Genomic DNA, 22119 nt, shown 5'->3' on the forward strand with positions numbered 1-22119 from the left:
CCATTTAACATGAGCCACACTGGTTTTGTATGGAGGAAATTTTTACCAGAATATCATGTGGGATCAAGTCAAATGCCTTAGAGAAATCTAAATATATATTGTCAACAGGTTTACCTTTTTCAACCAAACTTGTGATCTCAAAAATTATAGCAAGTTTTGTTTGTTTGACCTATCTTCCATAAAACCATGTTACCTGGCGCTAATTATGCTAGCAACCTTTAATTCTTTATTGATTACATCCTATATCAGCCTTCTCATGATTTTGCCCTGGATTGATGTCAGACTAACCAGTCTGTAGTTATGAATTTTAGTCTATAGCTATTAATTTTCATGGTTCATTAAACAATAAGTATAGTAAGTTTAGCAAAGAGTCCTGTGGCACCTTATAGAGAAACAGACGTATTGGAGCATGAGCTTTCGTGGGTGAATACCCACTTCGTCGGATGCAAGTGGGTATTCACCCACGAAATCTCATGCTCCAATACGTCTGTTAGTCTATAAGGTGCCACAGGACTCTTTGCTGATTTTACAGATCCAGACTAACACGGCTACCCCTCTGATACTATAGTAAGTTTGCAGCTGTGGATCTCTTGAACAAGATTCCCTCATAGCTTAGGGATGCAAGTATACATAGCCAAACCATGAGGTTATATAGAGTTTAAGTTGCCTGCTGCTGAAGAGAGCTTGACTAGTGTGGATAGCGAAAAGCTTAAAGCAGGTTTAGAGGCCAAACGACTCATTCATCTCTACTAGTGATCTCCAGAACAGATGTGAGACTCAGCGGCAATGTGATCTGGGGGATGCAAGTGCTGTTGCTTATGCTCTGCACCTTTTCTGTGGATAAACAGAGGAATTCATTCCCTACATGTACCAACCCAGCACTTTTAATGGGCATTGTTTTCTCTTTAAAAATACTTATGCCAATGTATAGAGCAGGAGCAGGAGGACTAGAGCTGGGTCTTTTGACGCCTGCATGAATGCCCCAACCACCAAGCTATAGAGTAATTCTCTCTCGCTGGCCAAATGACTCTTTAATTATTTAATCCAAAGTGGAACAGCTTCAACAGGAGAGGCTGAAGGAGCCCTACATCAGAATATCCCCTAGCCCAGAGGTTAGGCATCTCTCTTAGAGAGGGAAGGACCTTCAAATACTTTCTCCCCAACAGGCAGAGGAGACAATTGAACCTGGGGGTCTCCCACGTCCGAGATAATGATCTTACCAGTGGGCTAAAAGTTATAAGGCAGCAGCTAAGCAGGGGGTTTGTGGATCACAGTGGTGCCTAAAACTGGGCCCTAGGCACCTAAGTATCTTTGTGTATCTGGGCCCAAACCCCTAAGCTTCAAAAGAATTTGAAGACTGCATGTAACTATAGTGGTCACTTGTGACATGTCAAAAGGTAAATGAAAATTAAAAAGACAATGGGTCAGATGCTCAGCTGGTTTAAATCAGTGCAGATATATTGAAGTCACTGGACCTAGACTGATTTACCTCAACTGAGGATCCAGTTGTGGTTTGGTTTGGTCTTTTTTCTTTTGTGCCCCCTCTCAAAAATCTGACACAAAATTCCACACCTGACCCAAAGACTAATACAAATGGGATTCACTGATTTGCACCTACATTTTATTCCAGGGAAATGTTTCCACTCATTCCTTACTAGCAACTATTCAAATTCCCTCATGCAAGTGCTATTTCAGTGCTTTACTCACAGCTGGGAATATGTGGCTTCCTCCTGGAACACCATCCTTTATTGACTCTATCAGTCATTTAAGTATCACCATGATGTCTGTACACTACACTGGATACATCAGTCAAAGTCAGGAGGAGCACAGCGAAAGTGTTCTTGCAAACATCACTTACCACCTCTAACCCCAAGCTGCCCAATTTGAGCATCTCTGCAATGTACCAGTTCAACTGATCTCAAAAGCAAGAGTCCCCTAAACTTGACTTTCCTACATAAAAGTGTGAAGCACTGTGATGGGCTCCTGACTTCACTGGATATTGTTAATGAACAAATAAATTATTAAAATCATACCCAGAGAAAGGAAACTGCGCTATAAATATAACAAGCTGCTGCTTGCACTCAAGAGTTAAGCAGTCATCCATACCCTAGCTCATGTTCTAAATTATATAACTAGCTTACCCCTGTGGTTTATCCATTCCCTTCAAACATTATATATCTGCATTTGCTTCTATGGCAGTGTTATATTTTGGATCCATAGAATTTAATTGAAGACTTAGCCCCATGACCCAAGAGGGGGCAGGTTTTGTAGCTTTAATCATAACCTCGAAGCCTAGGTTTATCTTTATTTTTCAAATATGTGCTGTGGGGTCAGCACTGGGTCTTTGCGTTGATGACAACTACAAACACACACAGTAGAAAAATGAACAAGGGAGGTTTAAAATGGTTTAATCGGGATGTTGCAGCCACAGGAACCTTGATATAAACCAGCTGTGAGGCACTCAGGGTAAAACAGCATCAAGATGAATCAATTTTAATAAAACTTCTAGTTTGTGTGCCATTTTCACTGTCTCTATAAGGCTGCCAGGTTTGTTGGGTTCAAGGGATATGTTCATTATTTAAATAGTTTTATTATTTGCATTCATCCAATAAAACTTAAGAAATAAGTTCCTCACATGCTAACTATGTATGCTGCCGACTCCTAAGAGACTAGTAAAGGAGCTGATAGGCCTACTTCATGTCTCAAAGCTAGCAGACGAGTTCAAGTATAAATGTAAAGCGCAGAACAAGTTTTGTAAATAAACCCTCCAAACAGGAGAAAGAAAAGTCTTCTGAGTCATTTCTGCAACCTTAATTCTGACTGAGGGCTAGATCTGAAATAATCAGCCTCCCAGGATATCTGCAAGTACCATGAAACTAAAACATCCAGCGGTAACCTAAGGTGCCTCAGCTTGTTTCAGGTACAATAAATGTGGGAATTTTCAATTAATATATTTTTCCTAATTTACACTAAATTATTCTATGTGCATTCTATTTATTGTCTAAAAATGAACAAACGTATATAGTGTTCAAAAAGTTTCACTTGTTGCAAAACGCAAACTTTTGCAGTTGTATTGTTTTTAGTGCTGATTGTGAATGGGCTGAGGAGATGGGATTTGGGACTGGCTCTGAATTAGGTTTAGGTTTGGGTTCTGAGTCTGGATCGGAAGCCAAACCAAGACTAGCAGTTCAAGTTTGATGATGCTATAATCCTGCTAAGTGTTCCCTGGAGATTTTGTCCCCAAATTGGTGGAATGCTGACTTCTTGAGATTGTCACCATTTAGGGGCCGATCAAAAATAGATTTGGAAAATTAAGTCCCTTCAAGTTTTGGTCTGATCACAAGCCAAGATCATACAGGCAAGTTTGGGTCTGGGGAGTTGAATCTGAACCCACACACCCACCAATCATCTAAAACGTGTTTGAAATTTGAGATTCTAGTGTTACAGTGTGTCTTGCACGCCAGCAAAGTCCTGGGCTGCATTAATACCACATCTTCCCTGCATTTAGTTGAAGGAGGGGAAAACTCATATGAGCCACTCCTCATTGCAACCCTTGGGTGTATGCAAACCTGCAAAAGATAAGAAACTCTACGTACAAGTACTTGGCAGTTAAGTACACCATGGAAATATGATTAATTACTGCACTGTTAAACACAGCATGCAACCTGATTATCTGTCACCCCACCTTGGAATCGTAAACAAACTAAAATGTGGGGCAAATGCGACAGGGTATAGCATCCTAAACATTTTCTTGTGCTTCAATTAATGCATCTAGCTTTCGATACAAGAATTCAGCAGTAGGAATTTTGATGTGCCAATTAATTAAGGTGTTCAATAGTGAAAAAGAAAATGACTGATTGGTAAAAATGAATGTAACACAGTAAGGGCTTGTCTATACTTTAGCACAGCTACACCGGTGCAGTTGCTTAGTAAAGACACTGCCTACGCCAACGGGAGAGCTTCGCTCGTCGGTATAGGTACTCCATCTCCCCAAGTGGCAGTAGCTATGTTGACGGAAGAAGCCTGCTCATCAATATAGCACTGTGTACACTGGGAGTAAGTTCAGTATAACTGCGTCACACAGGGTGTGGGAAATCCACACCTCTAAGCAACGTAGTTATACTAATATGAACTGGTAGTGTAGACCAAGCCTTAGTCAAACAAATTGTCAGAGACAGTCCTGGGAAGAGTAGCAGCTTCCCAAGAAAGGGAGTTCACCCCAGCAAGGGACCCTGGCCTACCTCAGTGCTAGACCCCAAAACACCCAGTCTGCAGCACAGGACCCCTGGCCCCAATGTACACGTGTACAGGACCCCAGACTCCAATGTAGGTCTCCAGTGAAAGATCCCAGTGAGAGACCCCAGCGCACATCAGTGCAGGATCCAGGACTCCCCGATGTGGGAGCCCAGAGGGGGACCCCAGTGCACCTGCATTGGCATCTGTCAGTTTTGGTGTCAATCTTCTATGATGTCCACGTGTTTAGGCTTTGCCTATGGGGGCATCTGCTCACTTCCATTGTATCTGAGCACGTTGGTGTTGAGTGGCCGCAGCTTAGGAGAGCACAGCCACCTATTTTTCCCCAGTGTGATCCCTGTATGTGAGTGTGTATAGCTCATGGGAGCAGTTCCCAAGCAATGGAGGAATGATTCAAAAGTGGGTTATGAGACGGCACCCAGTGAGTCACATACACTAGCCAAGAAATGCAAAATCTCACAGTCAATAGGACCTAGTGGGAACTGAGGTATTGGCAGGGAGGAGCAAGTCTCTCCTCCCGGTTTCTTCTGCAGTAGCAGCTCCATCTGCCCCACCCATCATCCAATTCTATAATAGGTCCTTGTCTTCCACAGGGTTCGGTTCAGCTCCAGGTTGGGAGAGTGGTGGCTCGAGGAGCTATGGGGCAACTTCACAGCCTCTTGGAGCCAGGCTGCAACCCTCTAAGCAACTATTACACTGCACAGTATCATTTTTTAAACCTAAATATTTCAGCCATAGTCATTCACATATTTTTGTTTAAAACCTGGTCTACATTAGGGATTTGCAGCCTGCAGAATTTCATTTTAGAAAACAAAGGTGATTTCTGTTACAGAGGATTAAACTAGTTAAACTAAAAGATTTTTTTCTGTCTCTTTGCCCTCTCAGTTTCCTCCATCAGAGCAAAACCATGTTACTGAAGAGGACTGAAAATGGCAATTTTAGAGTACTTTTGTGCAATTGACCATATTTTTTAAATGGTCATTTAAGAAAGAATTCCATTCTCAAGTACAAAATATTTAGAGGCTAAATTTCAGCCTGAAGTTACAATTTATGGCTGTTATGACCCTCTTAAAAGCGAGGGACCTTTAAATGCAATGGTGGTAACAGGCACCAGTATCTTGCTGTAATAATTTAACACTTGTAGACATTGGACAGATGTATACAAGTGCCTCTTCATACTCAGGCATCCACTAATTTTTGTAGCAAATGAACTGCAAATATAAGAGAAATATAAACTGGAATTACAGATGAAAAAACCCATGATGGTTTCAGAAGTCACAATTAGAGATATGTACAAACCAAATGACTGGGTGACATTTTTCCAGGGTATCTGAATGTAGACTGCTCAATACACAGTAGTCAGTACACTTCTTCCTTCCAGTGTAGTCAGATGGAGTTTTGGCCAATAGTTACATACAGCAATGCAAGTATTGTATACATTATGTGAATTATCTGTGTTTCACTCATCTGATGGGCAGTAGTTTCCTTGACAAACCAATCCCTTTTAGCTGCACCTATGGAGAAACAGTGACATCCAGTGGCTAAATTGATCACAAATGTAATTATTAGACTCTAAATAGGTCAGGGCTGTTTCACAGAAGATTGACTATTCTCTTAATATCCTAAGAGTATGTCATAGTTTCCTATCAGCTGGTCAAGTATGAAAACTATGTTAATGGCAAGATCAAGTTGTGCTGCTGTAAAACCAGTATGAGTTCAGAATCAGCCCAATATCTTTATTTCCACTTAAAAGTCAAAATTTAAATCTGGCATCCATTGTTTGTGTTTTTCAATCTGAGTAAAATACCATGCTAACGAAATTCCCCTTACAGCAGGAAAATTGTGGGTCATGTGCTCCCCTCCCACAGAAAATCCCATGAGTGGGGGAAATTACTTTTAAAACAGAAAGCAGCCTGTGAATGTGAATTTGCAGTTTCAGGTACGTGTTCCCTTTAAAGAAAAGGGATTTGTGACCTTGCAGAGGGGACAGGAGATACAGTCCTCAAATTTCCACAAGGAAATTAGCCTTCAAGCCACAGATTCCAGAACAACCATGAGTAGGATTGTCTGTCCTTCCATGCTGCTATGAGAGCCATATGTAACACACACACCGTCTGGGTGCGGTGTTCTGTCCCATCTAGTGGCACCAAGACCACTTAGAGAAAGAGAGAGAGAGAGAGAGAGAAAAAGGATCTGCTCTATAGCCTTAGCTAACAGGCATTTGGCTTTTAGCTCATGCGGTAGAGGCTCATGCACTAAGCTCTAGAGGTCCCCGGTTCAATCCCGGCGACCAGGGTCTGTTGCCGTTACACGTACGTTTGCTAGGGGGAGCAGGTCAGGCTTTTAGGTTGACTGGTATCTGTTCCAGGTTGTGACGAAGCAAAGAAACTGCCCGCCAACACAGCAAGGGTTCAAGAAAGCCTTTGGGCCCTGCTCTGCTCTGCTCTACCTGCAGCCAATGCCAGGCCTGGAGGGGGGATAAAAGAAGGGAGCCTGGCTTAGTTCAGGGCTGAGTGGTGAAGAGGCAGGAGCCTAGCTGTCTCCCTGCCTGAAGGGATGGACCACCAGCCTGAGCAGTCACCTGGAAGAAAGCCACCAAGGGAGACTGTGAAGGAACTCCAGCACTGGAGGGAACTGACTGAGTGAACCACAGAGACTATGGGGCTCACCCTCAGCAGCTTGCAGCTGCCCTACGTGAGGGAGCCTGGGACTGCATCCAGGTGCCATCCGGATCCCAGAGGGAATCCTGTGGGAAGCAAACTGCCTGGTAGATTGTACTAGAGGATCCATGCCCCAAACTAAATGGGCTGGTAGGAAGTAGCATAGGGCAGTAAATTCTGGGTCCCTGCTGAGAGGGATGCCAACCCTCCTGTTAAGGGATTGACATACACAGGGCTCTAGGCTGGGCCCAGGTCTCCATCCTGTGTCTCCATCCTCTAGGCTGGGCCCAGGTCTCCACCCTCCTCTTCCCTGCCCTTAAAGGCTGAGGCCACTCACCCAGCCCGGAGCTGAGAATCAGCTGATCTAATCACTAAGCATTCTGCCATGCAAGCCCTGTTACACAGGTCCTCAAAGGTTCTGAATCCACACTGCTTATTGAAAGAAATGTGACTCAGTATCAGTTTCTATCTTATACATTTTATTAAATCCCTTAAACTATAATAAAACTGAGAAAACATATAACCAGAGCTAGGTGACTAATTATACTTAACTAAGAATAAAACACTCTATCACATTAAGATAAAAATCAAACCAGTTATTTTCAATATTTGAGTGGAGTTAAATCTTCATATACATTCTAAGAAGGCTGTCTGTTTGATTATAAAGCCCAACTGAAGAACTTTACCAAAGTCAGTCAAATCTATAACTTGAATCTGGTTCAGTTTAATACTGAAACCAAATTTTCTAATCTCTGAGCCACAACCTCAGAGCCAGTTATAAAACTTCTGTTTAATACTTGAAATGGGATGGCTAATCCTTTCCTTCCCCCCCCCCCCTCAACAGAGATATTATAATACAAATGTTATCAGAACATTTTTGATACGCGGAAGTTAGTTACAGAGACCTGTTTGTTGATGTCATGACTTCCTCTTCCCAAGATGGTTGGTCTTGTTCGTTCTGGAAGGTCAGACTTTCCTCGGGTGGCTTATTGACCTGAAAGGCTAGGTCTCACAGCCTTACCCTTCATTCTTATGGTTTATGAATTGCTCTCATTCTGACTTAGGGTGTCTGCCTCCAAGATTTTTGGATAAATCACGTGTGAGACCTACTTTGGAGCCATGCATCTTGGTCCAATCAAATTTGAATTAGGTCATTATCTTTTCTGATGCTTGCTAACAAAGTCCCACTTAAGCCACCAATTTTTCAAATGTGCAGTGTTGTCCATATTACAGAGACTGTTGGTTTGTGACCTCCAGTAACATCAAGAATCTGACACACACAACCACTTTTGAGAATGTTTACAGAACATTCAAATAATGGGGAATACCCTAGCACAACAAAACCAGTTACTCAACACTCATTCATCAGCAAAAGAAACATAAACTCATACCTTTCAATTTCATCATCTCCACTTTCTATTTTGCTCTATTTCTTAGGATGTCATCAATTGAAACTATATTTTCTAGAAAAATTCTGCCCCTGCCCCAATTTTGAGGCTAATATAGGGGGTTTATTGTGGATTTCAGTGGGGGGCAAAATCAGGCTTATAAGGGAAACTCAGTGGCAACCTTAACTATTAACTCCAAAATGACATCATAAAAAAATTTCCTGCTTGAAATGAAGTGAATTACAAGGTTTCTTGGCTAAAAGCTAATCTCTCTTTTTATCAAGAGAGCGGATGATGATTTCAGAAGAGGGAAAGCATTGTAATTCACTTCACTTCAGACAAGAAACATTTTTAATTACTGTTGCAATATACTTGTAAGGTATGTATTGTGTACTTCTCTAGAGACTAGTCTATATAGAGGACAATGTTCTGCCTACTGGTGCCAGCTAATTGAATTACTCCTTAGCTCAAGTGATCTATGCTTTGGGTCTGAAGGTCCTAGGTTTAAACCCTGCTAAAAGTTCACCACAGGGGTTGTTACACTGTAACATATGTCAGTGCCTTATAGCACTGCAACAAGTGAGGTGTGATTGCATATTACATGCACAAAGCTAGCTTTAATACCATGTTAAGGTTGAGAAACTCAGAAGTTGGGGGATGAAATCCAGCCTCCATCGATGTCCATGACAAAACTCCCATTAACTTAAATGGGTATGTCTACACTGCAAAGAAACACCCATGTCACTGAGTCTCAGAGCCTGGGCCAATTGACTCAGGCTTATGGGGGTTAGGCTGCAGGGCTAAAAACAGCAGTGCAACTGCAGACATTCTCAAACCTCACCTGGCAGGCAGTGTTAGCCTAAGTGTGGATGGGAAATCAGTGAAAGCATAGCTCCTGAGGGACCCTTCTGCCATGGAGAATGTGTGGGTCTAGGACTTAGCTGGGCTTCTGCTGATGCCCCCACATCTGTGGGATTTCCTTATGTATGTCAGCTATAACCACTACCCATTTACCGTACCAGCTGGGTGATTTGGGAAAAAAATCTGAGTGTTAAAATTGAGAGTTGTTAGACCTTACCAGAGGTTTTTCTGGGGGGGGGGGGTGGCATGACTTGACCATAAAGCACAAATGATTGTCCTGGGCCAAATGCTAAGAAAATTTGAGTATCTGCACTGAAGTCATTGGGAATGGCAGATGCTCAGCACCAATGGCCTTGTGTGTTTAATTAAAGGTTCTTAAGATTAGAGGAAAGAGCACAGCAACAAGTAGGGGTGGAGAATTGTTTCTGGGAGGAGAAAAGATTTTTTTCACTTTTTAAAAGATGCATTCTTGTGGAAGAAAAGTATTAGGTTTGCATACAACAGGGCTAATAGAGAGAAGAGGTTAATGATCTTCTTGCGTGCTAGCTGGTCATTAGAGCCTCAAAGTGAAGAAAGTGATCAGAGAATACATGTCACATGCCCAGGCTTCCCTAATTCAAAGCAGCTGCCACCTCAGTGCATCATATGAGGCAGGTCAAGCCCAGGGTGAAGCAAGCTTTCTGTGTAAGAATTTTAATTAGCAATGAGCACAATGAAATCCATAAGCTGTTGAAAGTTAACAAGTGCTACTGTCTGGGATTTATGCTCAAAGCCAGTTTGTGCACGCACCCCCATCATGGATTAGCCAGCTATTGGATAGTCATCTACAAATATTGCAGTCATCCCTCCTAATCTTATTAGCCAGCCTCTAAGAAGCATTAAGGACACATTTATACCACTTATGGGAAATAGTCCAAATAAAACTAACTAAAAAGCTACTTATTCATAAGCAAAAGCAGCCTTTTATGACTGATGGAGTCCAAGTTAATCAAATATATCAGGGTCCTAAGTCTGGGAAGGTGCATGACATGATTGTACATAAATCAGTGAAGGCTCACACCATAATTTATTGTAAAGACAAACCATGAGCTTATGTATTCTGCAGTTTGCACCTTTTTATTCATTTATTTTGACATTTTAAGTATTTCATCAGCATCTTTTCACCTTTCAAATTGGCACTGTTCTGCAATAGAATTGTAACAGGCTGTCAGCTGTCAAGGTCCTAGGAAAAAGGGGGTACACAGTAAAATACAATTCTAAAAAATGTTAATAACGCTTCCAAGAACATTGAGAGACCTCAGTATTTTTGTCTTCAACAGGAGTCATGAAGCTGATAACCGAACAACATCCATGACCTTGTGGAGCAAAACTTGAAGCAAATGAGGAGGGAAAGGGTGCAAAGGTGGCTTTGTGTTTCTCTGAGCCTGAGGCCATTGTTACTTTTTGATTTAAAGAGGGATGCATGGGAGAGGTCAAATGTGCTGTATCAGCAGATTAACAGACACACAGCAGATTGTGCAGTCTGCTCTGCTGACTTGAAACCAACCTTCCATGGCTCTGCTGTTATGTGTGTCTGACTTTTAGGGCCCAGTCCTATTGACTTCACTTGATGAAGGATCTGACCTTCTGTGTAGTCCCCCCCGCTGCTTCCTCTGCACCTTCAACCCCTACTTGCAGCCAATCATTCACAGAGGGTGAAAGACTTGACCTAGGCCCTCTGCTCACCCTCTGAACTTTCAAAACAAATGTCTGAATCTTTTATGCTTCCTCATCACTAATTCACATGTAATGAGAAACTCTCTCCTAGGAGGCACCATACCATGAGCAGTGCTGTAAACTCCCTAGATTCATGGATTCTAGGACTGGAAGGGCCCTCAAGAGGTCATCGAGTCCAGTCCCCTGCCCTCATGCCTTCCTCACTAGGTTAGCCAGTCTGTGTCCAAATAGGGTCTTTCCCCTCCTCGAAAGGTGAACGCCATCTCTGCCTAGCAGTCCTTCCTGGAATAGCATCCCATGGTCGAGGAAGCCAAAGCCCTCCTGGCGACACTATCTTCGCAGCCAGGCATTCACCTCCACGATGCACCTGTCTCTGCCCGGGCCCCTACCTTTGACAGGAAAAATCAAAGAGAATACCTCCTGCGCTCCAAACTCCTTCACCCATACTCCCAGAGCCCTGTAGTCACTCTTGATCCGCTCAGTGTCACACCTCGCAGTATCATTTGTGCCCACATGGATGAGTAGCATGGGGTAGTAGTCAGAGGGCTGGATAATCCTTGACAATGCCTCCGTATCGTCTCAGATACAGGCCCCGGCAGGCAGCATACTTCCCAAGATGAAATGTCAGGGCAACAGATGGGCGCCTCCATCCCCCCCAGAAGAGAGTCTCCGACCACCTCAACCCTATGTTTCCTATTCACAGTGGTGGCAGCAGACCTCCCAGCCTTAGGGGTATGAGGCTTCTCCTCCTCTACTGTAGGGGGTGATTCCTTCTCTCCTGTATCAAGAAGAGCATAACAGTTACCTATTACCACAGCGGGAGGGCTCAGGGCAGGGGTGGTGCACTGCCTGCTGCCAGAAGTAACCAGCTGCCAGTGTCCACCTTGAGCCATCTCCTCCTCCACCAGTGGTGTGTCAGCAGTCCTGTGTACTGGGACAGCTACCTCAGCTGTCTCCACATGGACACTGTCCAGGAATTGCTCATGGATTCAGATGCTCCTCAACCTAGCCACCTCCTTCTGTAGCTCCCCCACCTGCTGCCTGAGAGATTTCACCAGCAGGCACCTTTCACATTGGATGGTCCCCCCAGCCTCAATGTCAGTAAGTGGGAATTGCAAGTCACAGTCTCTGCAAAACCACACCAGGATCTCAGTAGAAGCATCCATGCTCAGGCACTCTGTCTGGCTACAGACACAGCTGTTGCAGGTCTTCCTAACCATCACATGCCTCCCTCTGTCAAACTCCCCTGTCTGCAGCCCCCTGGTTGCTCTGGCTTTTAAAGCCTGCTTGCCTAGGTCTGTCCCACCCCCTCGTGAGTCACACTGGGGAAGGCCAATCAAAGGCAATCAAGGGAACAAGGTCAGGCACTCAGTCCCAACTGCCACAGCAGCTGTAACTGAAACTGAAGTCACCTGAAATCAGAATCAAAATTAAAATTCAAACAGTCAAGCAAACTCACTCACACCAACAGCTAGTACTCTCACTCTCACCTGGTAGCCTGTTCGGCAGTGGGATCTTTTGCTCTCCCTCTCAAACTCCCCTGTCTACAGAAAGAAGAAACATTTAATCATAAACAGAATTTGTACCTAGCACTACTTCAGCCTCTAAATGTGAGTAGGCTCTGTGGTGCTAAGTGAACATGAACATGAAGGGTGAGGACATGGGGAGTCAGGAGAGAGCCCAGAGGGCTGGGCGTGAGTGTGACAAGCCACCTGGGAGCTAGAGCAAGGAAGCTGAGAGCCGTGCAAGGAAGCTGGCTATGCTGGTTGGAAGCCAGCAACAGGAGACAGGCCAGCAAGCAGGATATGTGAGACAACTGCAGTGAGGGCTGGGAGAGGAAAGGCTAAAACTGCTGGGTTAAGGGTCCCCGAACCAGAACCCAGAGTAGTGGGTGGACCGGGGTTCCCCTGCTGACCATTGGGGAAGTGGCACCATCAGGTCAGTATTAGAGAAGACTGCCTTTGGGTAACCCCCAGAAGGGGAAACCAAGTAGTGACCCAGCAGGAGTCATGAAGAAAAGGCTGCGAAAGGAGCTGCAGGGTGAGATGACGATGAGAGGGACACTGCCAGAGGAGGGTGCAACACCTAGCCAGAGCTAGTTCCCAGGTACCACCTGCAGTGAGTGCAGCCTGTGACAAGGATGTGCTGTGATGGTTCTCTGGATACCCAGAAATGGCTCTGTGGATGAGGGGAAAGCAGTGGATGTGTTATTCCTTGACTTTAGCAAAGCTTTTGATACGGTCTCCCACAGTATTCTTGCCGCCAAGTTAAAGAAGTATGGGCTGGATGAATGGACTGTAAGGTGGATAGAAAGCTGGCTAGATCGTCGGGCTCAACGGGTAGTGATCAATGGCTCCATGTCTAGTTGGCAGCCGGTTTCAAGCGGAGTGCCCCAAGGGTCGGTCCTGGGGCCGGTTTTGTTTAATATCTTTATTAATGATCTGGAGGATGGTGTGGACTGCACTCTCAGCAAGTTTGCAGATGACACTAAACTGGGAGGCGTGGTAGATACGCTGGAGGGTAGGGATCAGATACAGAGGGACCTAGACAAATTGGAGGATTGGGCCAAAAGAAACCTGATGAGGTTCAACAAGGACAAGTGCAGAGTCCTGCACTTAGGACGGAAGAATCCTATGCACTGCTACAGACTAGGGACCGAATGGCTAGGTAGCAGTTCTGCAGAAAAGGACCTAGGGGTCACAGTGGACGAGAAGCTGGATATGAGTCAACAGTGTGCTCTTGTTGCCAAGAAGGCTAATGGCATTTTGGGCTGTATAAGTAGGGGCATTGCCAGCAGATCGAGGGACATGATCGTTCCCCTTTATGCGACATTGGTGAGGCCTCATCTGGAGTACTGTGTCCAGTTTTGGGCCCCACACTACAAGAAGGATGTGGAAATATTGGAAAGAGTCCAGCGGAGGGCAACAAAAATGATTAGGGGTCTGGAGCACATGACTTATGAGGAGAGGCTGAGGGAACTGAGATTGTTTAGTCTCCAGAAGAGAAGAATGAGGGGGGATTTGATAGCTGCTTTCAACTACCTGAGGGGGGGTTCCAAAGAGGATGGAGCTCAGCTGTTCTCAGTGGTGGCAGATGACAGAACAAGAAGCAATGGTCTCAAGTTGCAGTGGGGGAGGTCTAGGTTGGATATTAGGAAACACTATTTCACTAGGAGGGTGGTGAAGCACTGGAATGCTTTACCTAGGGAGGTGGTGGAATCTCCTTCCTTGGAGGTTTTTAAGGCCCGGCTTGACAAAGCCCTGGCTGGGATGATTTAGTTGGGAATTGGTCCTGCTTTGAGCAGGGGGTTGGACTAGATGACCTCCTGAGGTCCCTGCCAACCCTGATATTCTATGATTCTATGATTCTATGAAATGACAGCCACCTTGTTATCCACTGCCCCCTGTGAGATTTTTTTTTGTGTGGCAGTTGGGTGTCTGCTCTCTGACAGTGCCAGCCCTTCACCCACTCAAGCACACTCCTCTGGACTGTGTCAGTCCTAATTTTGCCTTAAAGGTTAACAATAGGTGCACCCCAATCCTTGTGTCCCTTGAATCACACTTCTGTGATATCCAGCCCCTGAGACTGGCTACTCACAGAAATCCCACATTCTTGGAACCCAAAGGTGCAGTGTAACCCAATTTACCAGTTTGACTTTAAACCACCGCTCCTGTAAGCCTCACAGCACGTGTGAACTAATAGTAAAACATAGGAAGATTTATTTAAGTAAGAATAAAAATTTAACTAGAAACAAGAGAGAGTGATGGAAACAACTGGTTAAAATACAAAACAAAATCATAAAACATGAATCTGGGTCTGCCTTCTTCAGTGGTTACTCTTCCTAGCTAATATAGATTTCCCCCAAAGTCAGTACCTTTTGCAGAGTTGGCTGGTTTCAGACAAATCAGGATCCAAGTGTTCATGAATGCCCTCTGTTCTTTAAGGGGGTTTCTCAGTTATGGATCCAGAGGGTCTTTTCCCCCTCCTCTATTATACTGAAAACAGTCTTTTATTTCTATTCACAGCCAGGGAAAAAGTCAGAAGGAACCATCGTGATCATCTAGTCTGACCTACTGCACATTGCAGGCCACAGAACCTCACCCACCCACTCCTGAAATAGTCCCCTAATCTCTGGCTGAGTTACTGAAGTCCTCAAATCATGGCTTAAAGGCTTCAAGTTACAGAGAATTCACCATATACACTAGTTTAAATGTGCAAATGACCGGTGCCGCAAGCTGCAGAGGAAGGTGAAACCCCCCCAGGGTCTCTGCCAATCTGATGCGGGGGGAAATTCCTTCTGACCCCAAATATGGCAACCAGTTTTTATATATATATATATATATATATATATATATATGGCAACCCTGAACATGTGGGCAAGACCCACCACCAGGCAGATATCTGGGAAATAATTCTCTGTAGTAACTCAGAACCCTTCCCATCTAGTGTCACGGCCATTGGGGATTTTTGCTACTGGCAGTCGCTGATGGGCCAAGTGCCACTGTAGGCAGTCCCATCATACCACCCTCTCCATAAAATTATCAAGCTCAGTCTTGAAGCCAGTTAGCTTTTTGCCCCCACTTCTCTTGGAAGACTGTTCCAGAACTTCACTCCTCTGACATTTAGAAACCTTCACCTAATTTTGAGCCTAAACTTGTTGATGGCCAGTTTATATCCACTTGTTTTTTGTGTCCACATTGACGCTTAACATGGGCAGCGGGTATCAAAGGCAGGGGAAGGCTCAGCCTACCCAAACTGCCTGCATGGCCCCACCCAAACTCCACCCCAAGACTCCCTCCTGCTTTGTGCCACGCTCTGCTGTGGCTCTTCCTTCTCCTGTGGCCAGGGCCCTGGGCCTGTGGTGCCAGAACTGTGAGGGCCAGGTGGCCATACCCCTCCCACTTTTTGAAAGTGGATGGGCCTGGCCCATCCACTTTTCGCCGGGGCAGATCCCGCCCCCTTCCCCTCCTCCTGTTCCCCCTGGGGCCCCACCCCCCGGCCAGGCCAGTGTGGAGCCCAGCTGGGGAGCCTGGGCAGCTGTGGGGAGACCTGCCTGGCATGCGGGGGGGGGCTGAGAGCAGCCCCTGGCCCGTGTCCCCACTCCCTGGCTACCCGGGGCAGGAGGAGGGTTCACGACTCCATGCCAGCTCCCCACAGCTGCCCGCATGGCTCTCCCCAACCCGGCTCCAGCTGGGCGGGGGGGCCTCAGAGAGCAGCCCAGCCATGGTAAGAGCCCCTGGCCAGAACCAGGTCGAGGAGAGCCGTGTGGGCAGCTGTGAGGAGCCGTGGAGTCGCAGACCCTTCACCTGTCCCGGGTGGGTGGGGAGCCTGGGGGATGGGGACATGGGACGGGGGCTGCTCGAGCCCCCTGCATTGCAGGCAGGTAGAGGATCCGCCACGGCTCCTCACAGCTGCCCGTCCGGCTCTTATCATAGCCAGGCTGTGGCTCTGAAGCCCCCACCTGGCCGGAGCCGGCTCGGGAAGAGCTGTGCGGGTAGCTCTGGGGAACTGCAGTGGACCCTCCACTTGCCCGGGGTGAGGGGGGACTGAGAGCAGCCTCTGGCCCATGTCCCTGCCTCCCCAGCTGCCCAGGGCAGGAGGAGGGTCCGCGACTCCACGCTGACTCCCCACAGTTGTCCGTGCGGCTCTCCTCGACCTGCCTCCAGCAAGGAGGGAGGGTCTTGGAGCCGCAGCCCGGCTACGGTAAGAGCCGCATGGGTAGCTCTGAGGAGCCGTAGCGTTGCAGACCCTCGATCTGCTCTGGGCGGGCAGGGGGTGGGGACATGGGCCAGGGCTGCTGCCCCCTCCCACCACTGCGAGCAGGTAGAGGGTCTGCTGCAAATCCACAAAGCTGGCCGCTCAGTTCTTATCATGGCAGGGCTGAGGCTCCTCCCCTGGCTGGAGTCAGGTTGGGCAGAGCCATGCGGGCAGGCATGAGGAGCCGCAGAGTCGCAGACCCTCCACCTGCCCCGGGTGGGTGGGGAGCCCGGGGGGCGGGGACATGGGCCGGGGGCTACTCAACCCGCCCCCCCCACTGCGGGCAGATAGAGGGTTTGCCACAGCTCCCCACAGCTGACCCCGTAGTTCTTATCATGGCCAGGCTGTGGCTCTGAGGCTCCTCCCCTGGCCAGAGCCAGGCTGGGGAGAGCTGTGTGGGCAGCTGTGAGGAGCCTGGGTCCCTCCACCTGCCCTGGGCAGGGGGGCCTAGGACATGGGCAGGAGGCTGCTTTTGCCTCCACCTCGGGTGGGGGCCGCTGCCCCCCCCCCACACACTTTTGGGAGGGCTCCAGCGCCCTTGCCCCAGGCTGGGGCTAGTGGGGGCCGGCCTGAAGCCAGGGACTCCAGGCAGCTGGAGCCGATGCTAGCGCCCCCTGCCCACCAGGGGCTGTGTGCCGTGCTGCCCACCCACCCAGTGCTCTGCGGTGGGAGTGGGGCTGCACTGCCTGCCTGCCCTCTGCACTGGGGGCCATGATCAGCTGCCTGTCCGCCTGCCCACTTGCCTCTCTGGGGCTCCGGCAGGGGGGCTGCGCTGCCTGCCCACCTGCCCATTGGACGCTCCAGGGCTGGCGGGGTGTGTGTGTGGGAGCTCTGGTCTCCAGGCTCCGGTGGGGAAACAGGGGTGGGAGGGGCAGGGTCCCGGGCAGAAGGGGTGGGCTGGCTGGGGGCTAGCCTCCCAAAGCCTGCAGTTCACCCACCACCCATGGCACTTAACTTAATTCCTCTCCTTCCCTGATATTTAGCCCTCTTATGTATTTATAAAGAGCAATCATACCTCCCCATAGCTTTATTTTGGTTAGGCTAGGGATAGTTCAGTGGTTTGAGCATTGACCTGCTAAATCCAGGATTGTGAGTTCAATCCTTGAGGGGGCTACTTAGGGATCTGGGGCAAAATTGGTCCTGCTAGTGAAGGTAGGGGGCTGGACTCGATGACCTTTCAGGGTCCCTTCCGGCTCTATGAGATAGGTACATCTCCATATATAAGCTCTGAGTCTCCTCTCATAAGCTAGGTTTTCCATTCCATGGATCATCCTAGTAGCCCTTCGCTGCACCTGTTCCAGTTTGAAATCATCTTTCTTAAACATGGGAGACCAGAATTGCACACAGTATTCCGGATGAGGTGTTCACCAGTGCCTTGTATAATGGTACTAACACTTACCCATCTCTTTTGGAAATACTTTGCCTGATGCATCCTAGGATGACATTTAACCTTTTTCACGGCTGATGGCTCATGGTCATCCTGTGATCAATCAATACACCCAGGTCTTTCTCTTCCTCTGTTGCTTCCAACTGATAAATCCCCAGCTTATAGCAAAAACACTTGTTGTTAGTCCCTAAATACATTACCTTGCACTTTGCACCTCTAAGATGTTTTAATTGTTTGTCATTGCCTCTGATGGTTTCCCATTTAAAGTCTTAGTATTGTGCAAGGCTAAACATTTAAGCTAACCAGGGCAGGGTGACAACTCCCCCTTGCCCAAATGGGACATTACCAAAACATCCTTTTACTCCAAGTCCATAAAACAAACTTTCAGCAGAAATACATTATTTATTAAATATTACCCATATATAAATCTCACAATGATTATGAATTGTGACAAGTTACAAGCTTTCTGTAGATACCTCACATAGAATCATAGGACTGGAAAGGACCTCGAGAGGTCATCTAGTCCAGTCCTCTGCACTCATGGCAGGACTAAGTATTACTTAGACTCTCCCTGACAGGTGTTTGTCTATATGCATATGGCATACCATCTGGTTCCAGACTTCCCTCTATTGAGAAGAACAGGAGCTGAGCACCAATGCTTGTGACTTTCCAGCCACATTGTGGAGAAAGCAGTTCAGAGTGTTCTGGTTTGATTCCTGTACTGCATGCTGTGTAATAACATGAGAGGCTTCAATGTTTCTAAAACTAAACTGGGTCTTTATTAAGAGAACTATTTACAGAGTTGCTGCACTGCAGCTACCATTCAAGCCACATGTACACAGACTGGCTTCCTGGTGCCTCCTCCAAATTCTTCCCTCCTGCCACTTATGCTCTTCCCTCCAAGTTCCATGAAGGTTGCTGCACATTTCAGCCAGAGCTAAGACAAATACGTTGTCCCAGGCATTGCAACCAAACACTTGTAAACACTGTTATACCCCTGGAGTGGTTGTTGTGTGTTGACAGATACAAGCCAATGTACAACATGGCAGGCTTGAGCCACAGCAACAAATGGTTGTTCCCAACACCTTTAAGACAATTGTAGTCTGGGCCGAAGTCACCTAATAGTAACTAGTTAAGGAAAATTACTTAAACAACATGTGCTTTATCTTTCTCAGGGACCACCCTGGACATGATCCATTGGCAAGCTTTGGTGTAGCAAAAGTAGTACTATGGTGCTCTCTGGTGGCTTAAACGAAAAAGAGAAAATCAGGTCCCAAACATGATCAACAGAAAACAAAAGAGGAGAGAGTGATCAGTGCAAATTCTGGAGGAAAGGCAAAGTCCCTCCTTCAGATCTCTTACATGATATGGCATCAAAAGGCATTTATAGAGTAAAGGCTGCCTAGCCAGAAAATCCACTGCTTTCCTGCTCTATATAAGCATGGATAAGAGGTCTTTCTTCCTTCTTTCCTAATAGCTATGTGTGTCAGCTTAACTGGGTCTACACTGGCAAAAAGACTGCCTATGTAGAGGAAGAAGAAAAAAGTTTATTTTTATCATTGAGAGCCCTTTTCAACAAAGAATGTAGGGAATATGAATTAATCTGTTTTTAAATGGAGTTATGGAAGTAGAGAGAAGTTAAGTGACTTATCTTAGTCCATACAGTAAATCACTGTCAGAACATAAGAAATTTTTTTTTAAATTGTCAAAATTGTCACAAAAATGTATCCTGTTTTTAATTAAAAAATAAACACCTTTCTGATGGAAATTTTCCAACAGCACTAGTTACAACCAGGTCCCCTAGTTACAACCTAGGTCTATAACTAAGACCACAAGCTCCCCTGGCTACCTCACTTAACCTATCTGGATCAGTTTATGAAATCCATATAGGACATTCACAACACTGACCCCATTGTGTGAGGCCATGCATCTTAGGGAGAGAGAACAGCTGATTATCCACACATCTATCACATCCCTTAGCTTGTGCAACTGATGATAAGATGCATGTGATTTCTGTGTGCCATCCTGCTGGATACCTCTGCATCACTAACACCCCTTGTCCTCACATTGTCCAAGTTTCCTCCTCAAAGATGATCCAATATGTGAGCTCACACATATAACATCAATGGACTGATAACTGCTTCTCATGTTTATTGACAGGTATGTTATTTTTCACATGCACCCCCTACATCTCTAGTCCTGCAATGAACTCTGTCTTGGGAGATCGTCAGGGGACTTGCACAGAACTCACTGAAAGATTGGGCTCTAAGTCATCAAATGAGAATGCCAGTAAATCAAGTGCCAGCTTTGCATTAAGCAAAAAGAGCATGGTACGCTGAGTTGTTATCCCCATTTTACAGGTAGGAAAACTGAGATAGTGAGCAAGTAATTTGACTTGGCCAGGTGTTAAATGTGATTTTCATGGGCTGGAAGAAGCAGAGCTTGACCTCCGAGAGTGAAGCCCACCCCCAGAAAAAGCAGGGACTTTCCCAACAACAGCAGAGAGCAGCAGTGGGACAGGGACAGTCCCTGCTTTCGACCTCTTCCCTTGCCCAGACCTGTGTAGTCCCTGGATGCCAGTGATGGGAACAGACTGCCTTTTCAATTAGTACTCTGGACATAATTTTCTTTTTTTAGTAAAAAGTTTGTATTACTTCAAGAACATGCGCGAACAACCAATAGGCAAACAAGCATAATAATACAATTATGTATGTTACATTTTTTTGTTGCTGAATTTTTTCAGAAATAAAATAAAATAGTACAACAAAAAGACATATGAGAGACAAAACAGCACAATCATAAAACTATAGTGAATGTAAGTAGCAATGACAGAGCCAGAGGACGACGACGTACCAGAAAGAAAAAGCAGGCCTAAATGTATAATAAGGGCTTAAAAACAACACAAGGCCCATATCCATATCACAATGTTAAAAAGCAATTACATTTATCAGGATTCTTCATTACTTTTTCAGAGTTCTTCACTAAAAAGGGGCACTGAATTGTACCAAAATCACTAGGAGCCATTTTTGTGCTAACAATAAGCTTTTCAATAGGAAATATATCCCATATCCTTTTAAACCAAATAATTGTATCTGGAGGTTCCTTCTTTTGCCATCACACAATTAAGGAGCATTTTGACAGTAGATTAGAAATAAACTTAGAATTTTTCAGTGGCCACTTGCCTTTCACAGAAGGTAGCATTCAGATGCCCACAAAATGAATTTAAGTCCAGTGGTTTAAAAGATTAAATGAAGGATAGATGTAAAAAAAAAAATGCTATATTTGGACATCTGTTGGACATGATTTTAAAAGCACCTTTCCCACCATACTCACTCTAGCATATGTATTTGAGAAAGAACTTCTGGTGATTTGTTTAATAGAACACATATAGAGGAGCTAGCTGCTCTGTTCTAAATTTGGGACCAGTGCTCCAAAGAGGTCTCTTCCAATGTTGTTCCCATTTTGACATATAGCCATTTCTATCCTCCATATCACTTTTAAGAGTTCAATTAAGCCTTTATAGTCTTAATATTGGGACATTATGGCTTCCACTGCTGAAAAAGTCTTTCAAGCCTCTTTCTATCTTGAGTATTAAGTGCACAATGCTTTAACTGTAGTCTGGGAAGAAAAGGGATCTGGAGTAAATAAAGATTTATTTATTTAATTATTTTAAAAGTAGCAGCTGTGAAAGAGATTATGCCAGATTTCCTCCCAGAACAAGGGAATTCTGGAACTTGTAGTCCAGGGACCATTGGAGTTGTAGGCCAGAGAGCAAGGTCTGCTGGGAAAGGAAGTGGTATAAATGCAAGTCACTTGTCTTAGAATGGGGAGAAACTTGTAGAGAATAACTGCTTCTAAGGACTCTTAAGTAATTGGGGACTGGTCAAGAGTTGTGGTGGGCTCTCTGCTGAGATGGAACTAAGGAAGGGGTGTGCTGTGCTGTGCTGAAGAAATGTGTGGAAGGGCCAGGATTGAGGTCTGAGACAATCAAGGGAAAGAAGTAGCCCTGAGGAAAGACTGAATCAAACAGTTGAGCTTGGAGCAGATGTCTGTTTCATTGGTTAGAGCTTCAGGGCTTGAGCCTGTGGTAGGAGGG

Source organism: Emys orbicularis, chromosome 3 (assembly GCF_028017835.1).
Source record: "Emys orbicularis isolate rEmyOrb1 chromosome 3, rEmyOrb1.hap1, whole genome shotgun sequence".
In the NCBI taxonomy this organism is placed as follows: domain Eukaryota; kingdom Metazoa; phylum Chordata; order Testudines; family Emydidae; genus Emys; species Emys orbicularis.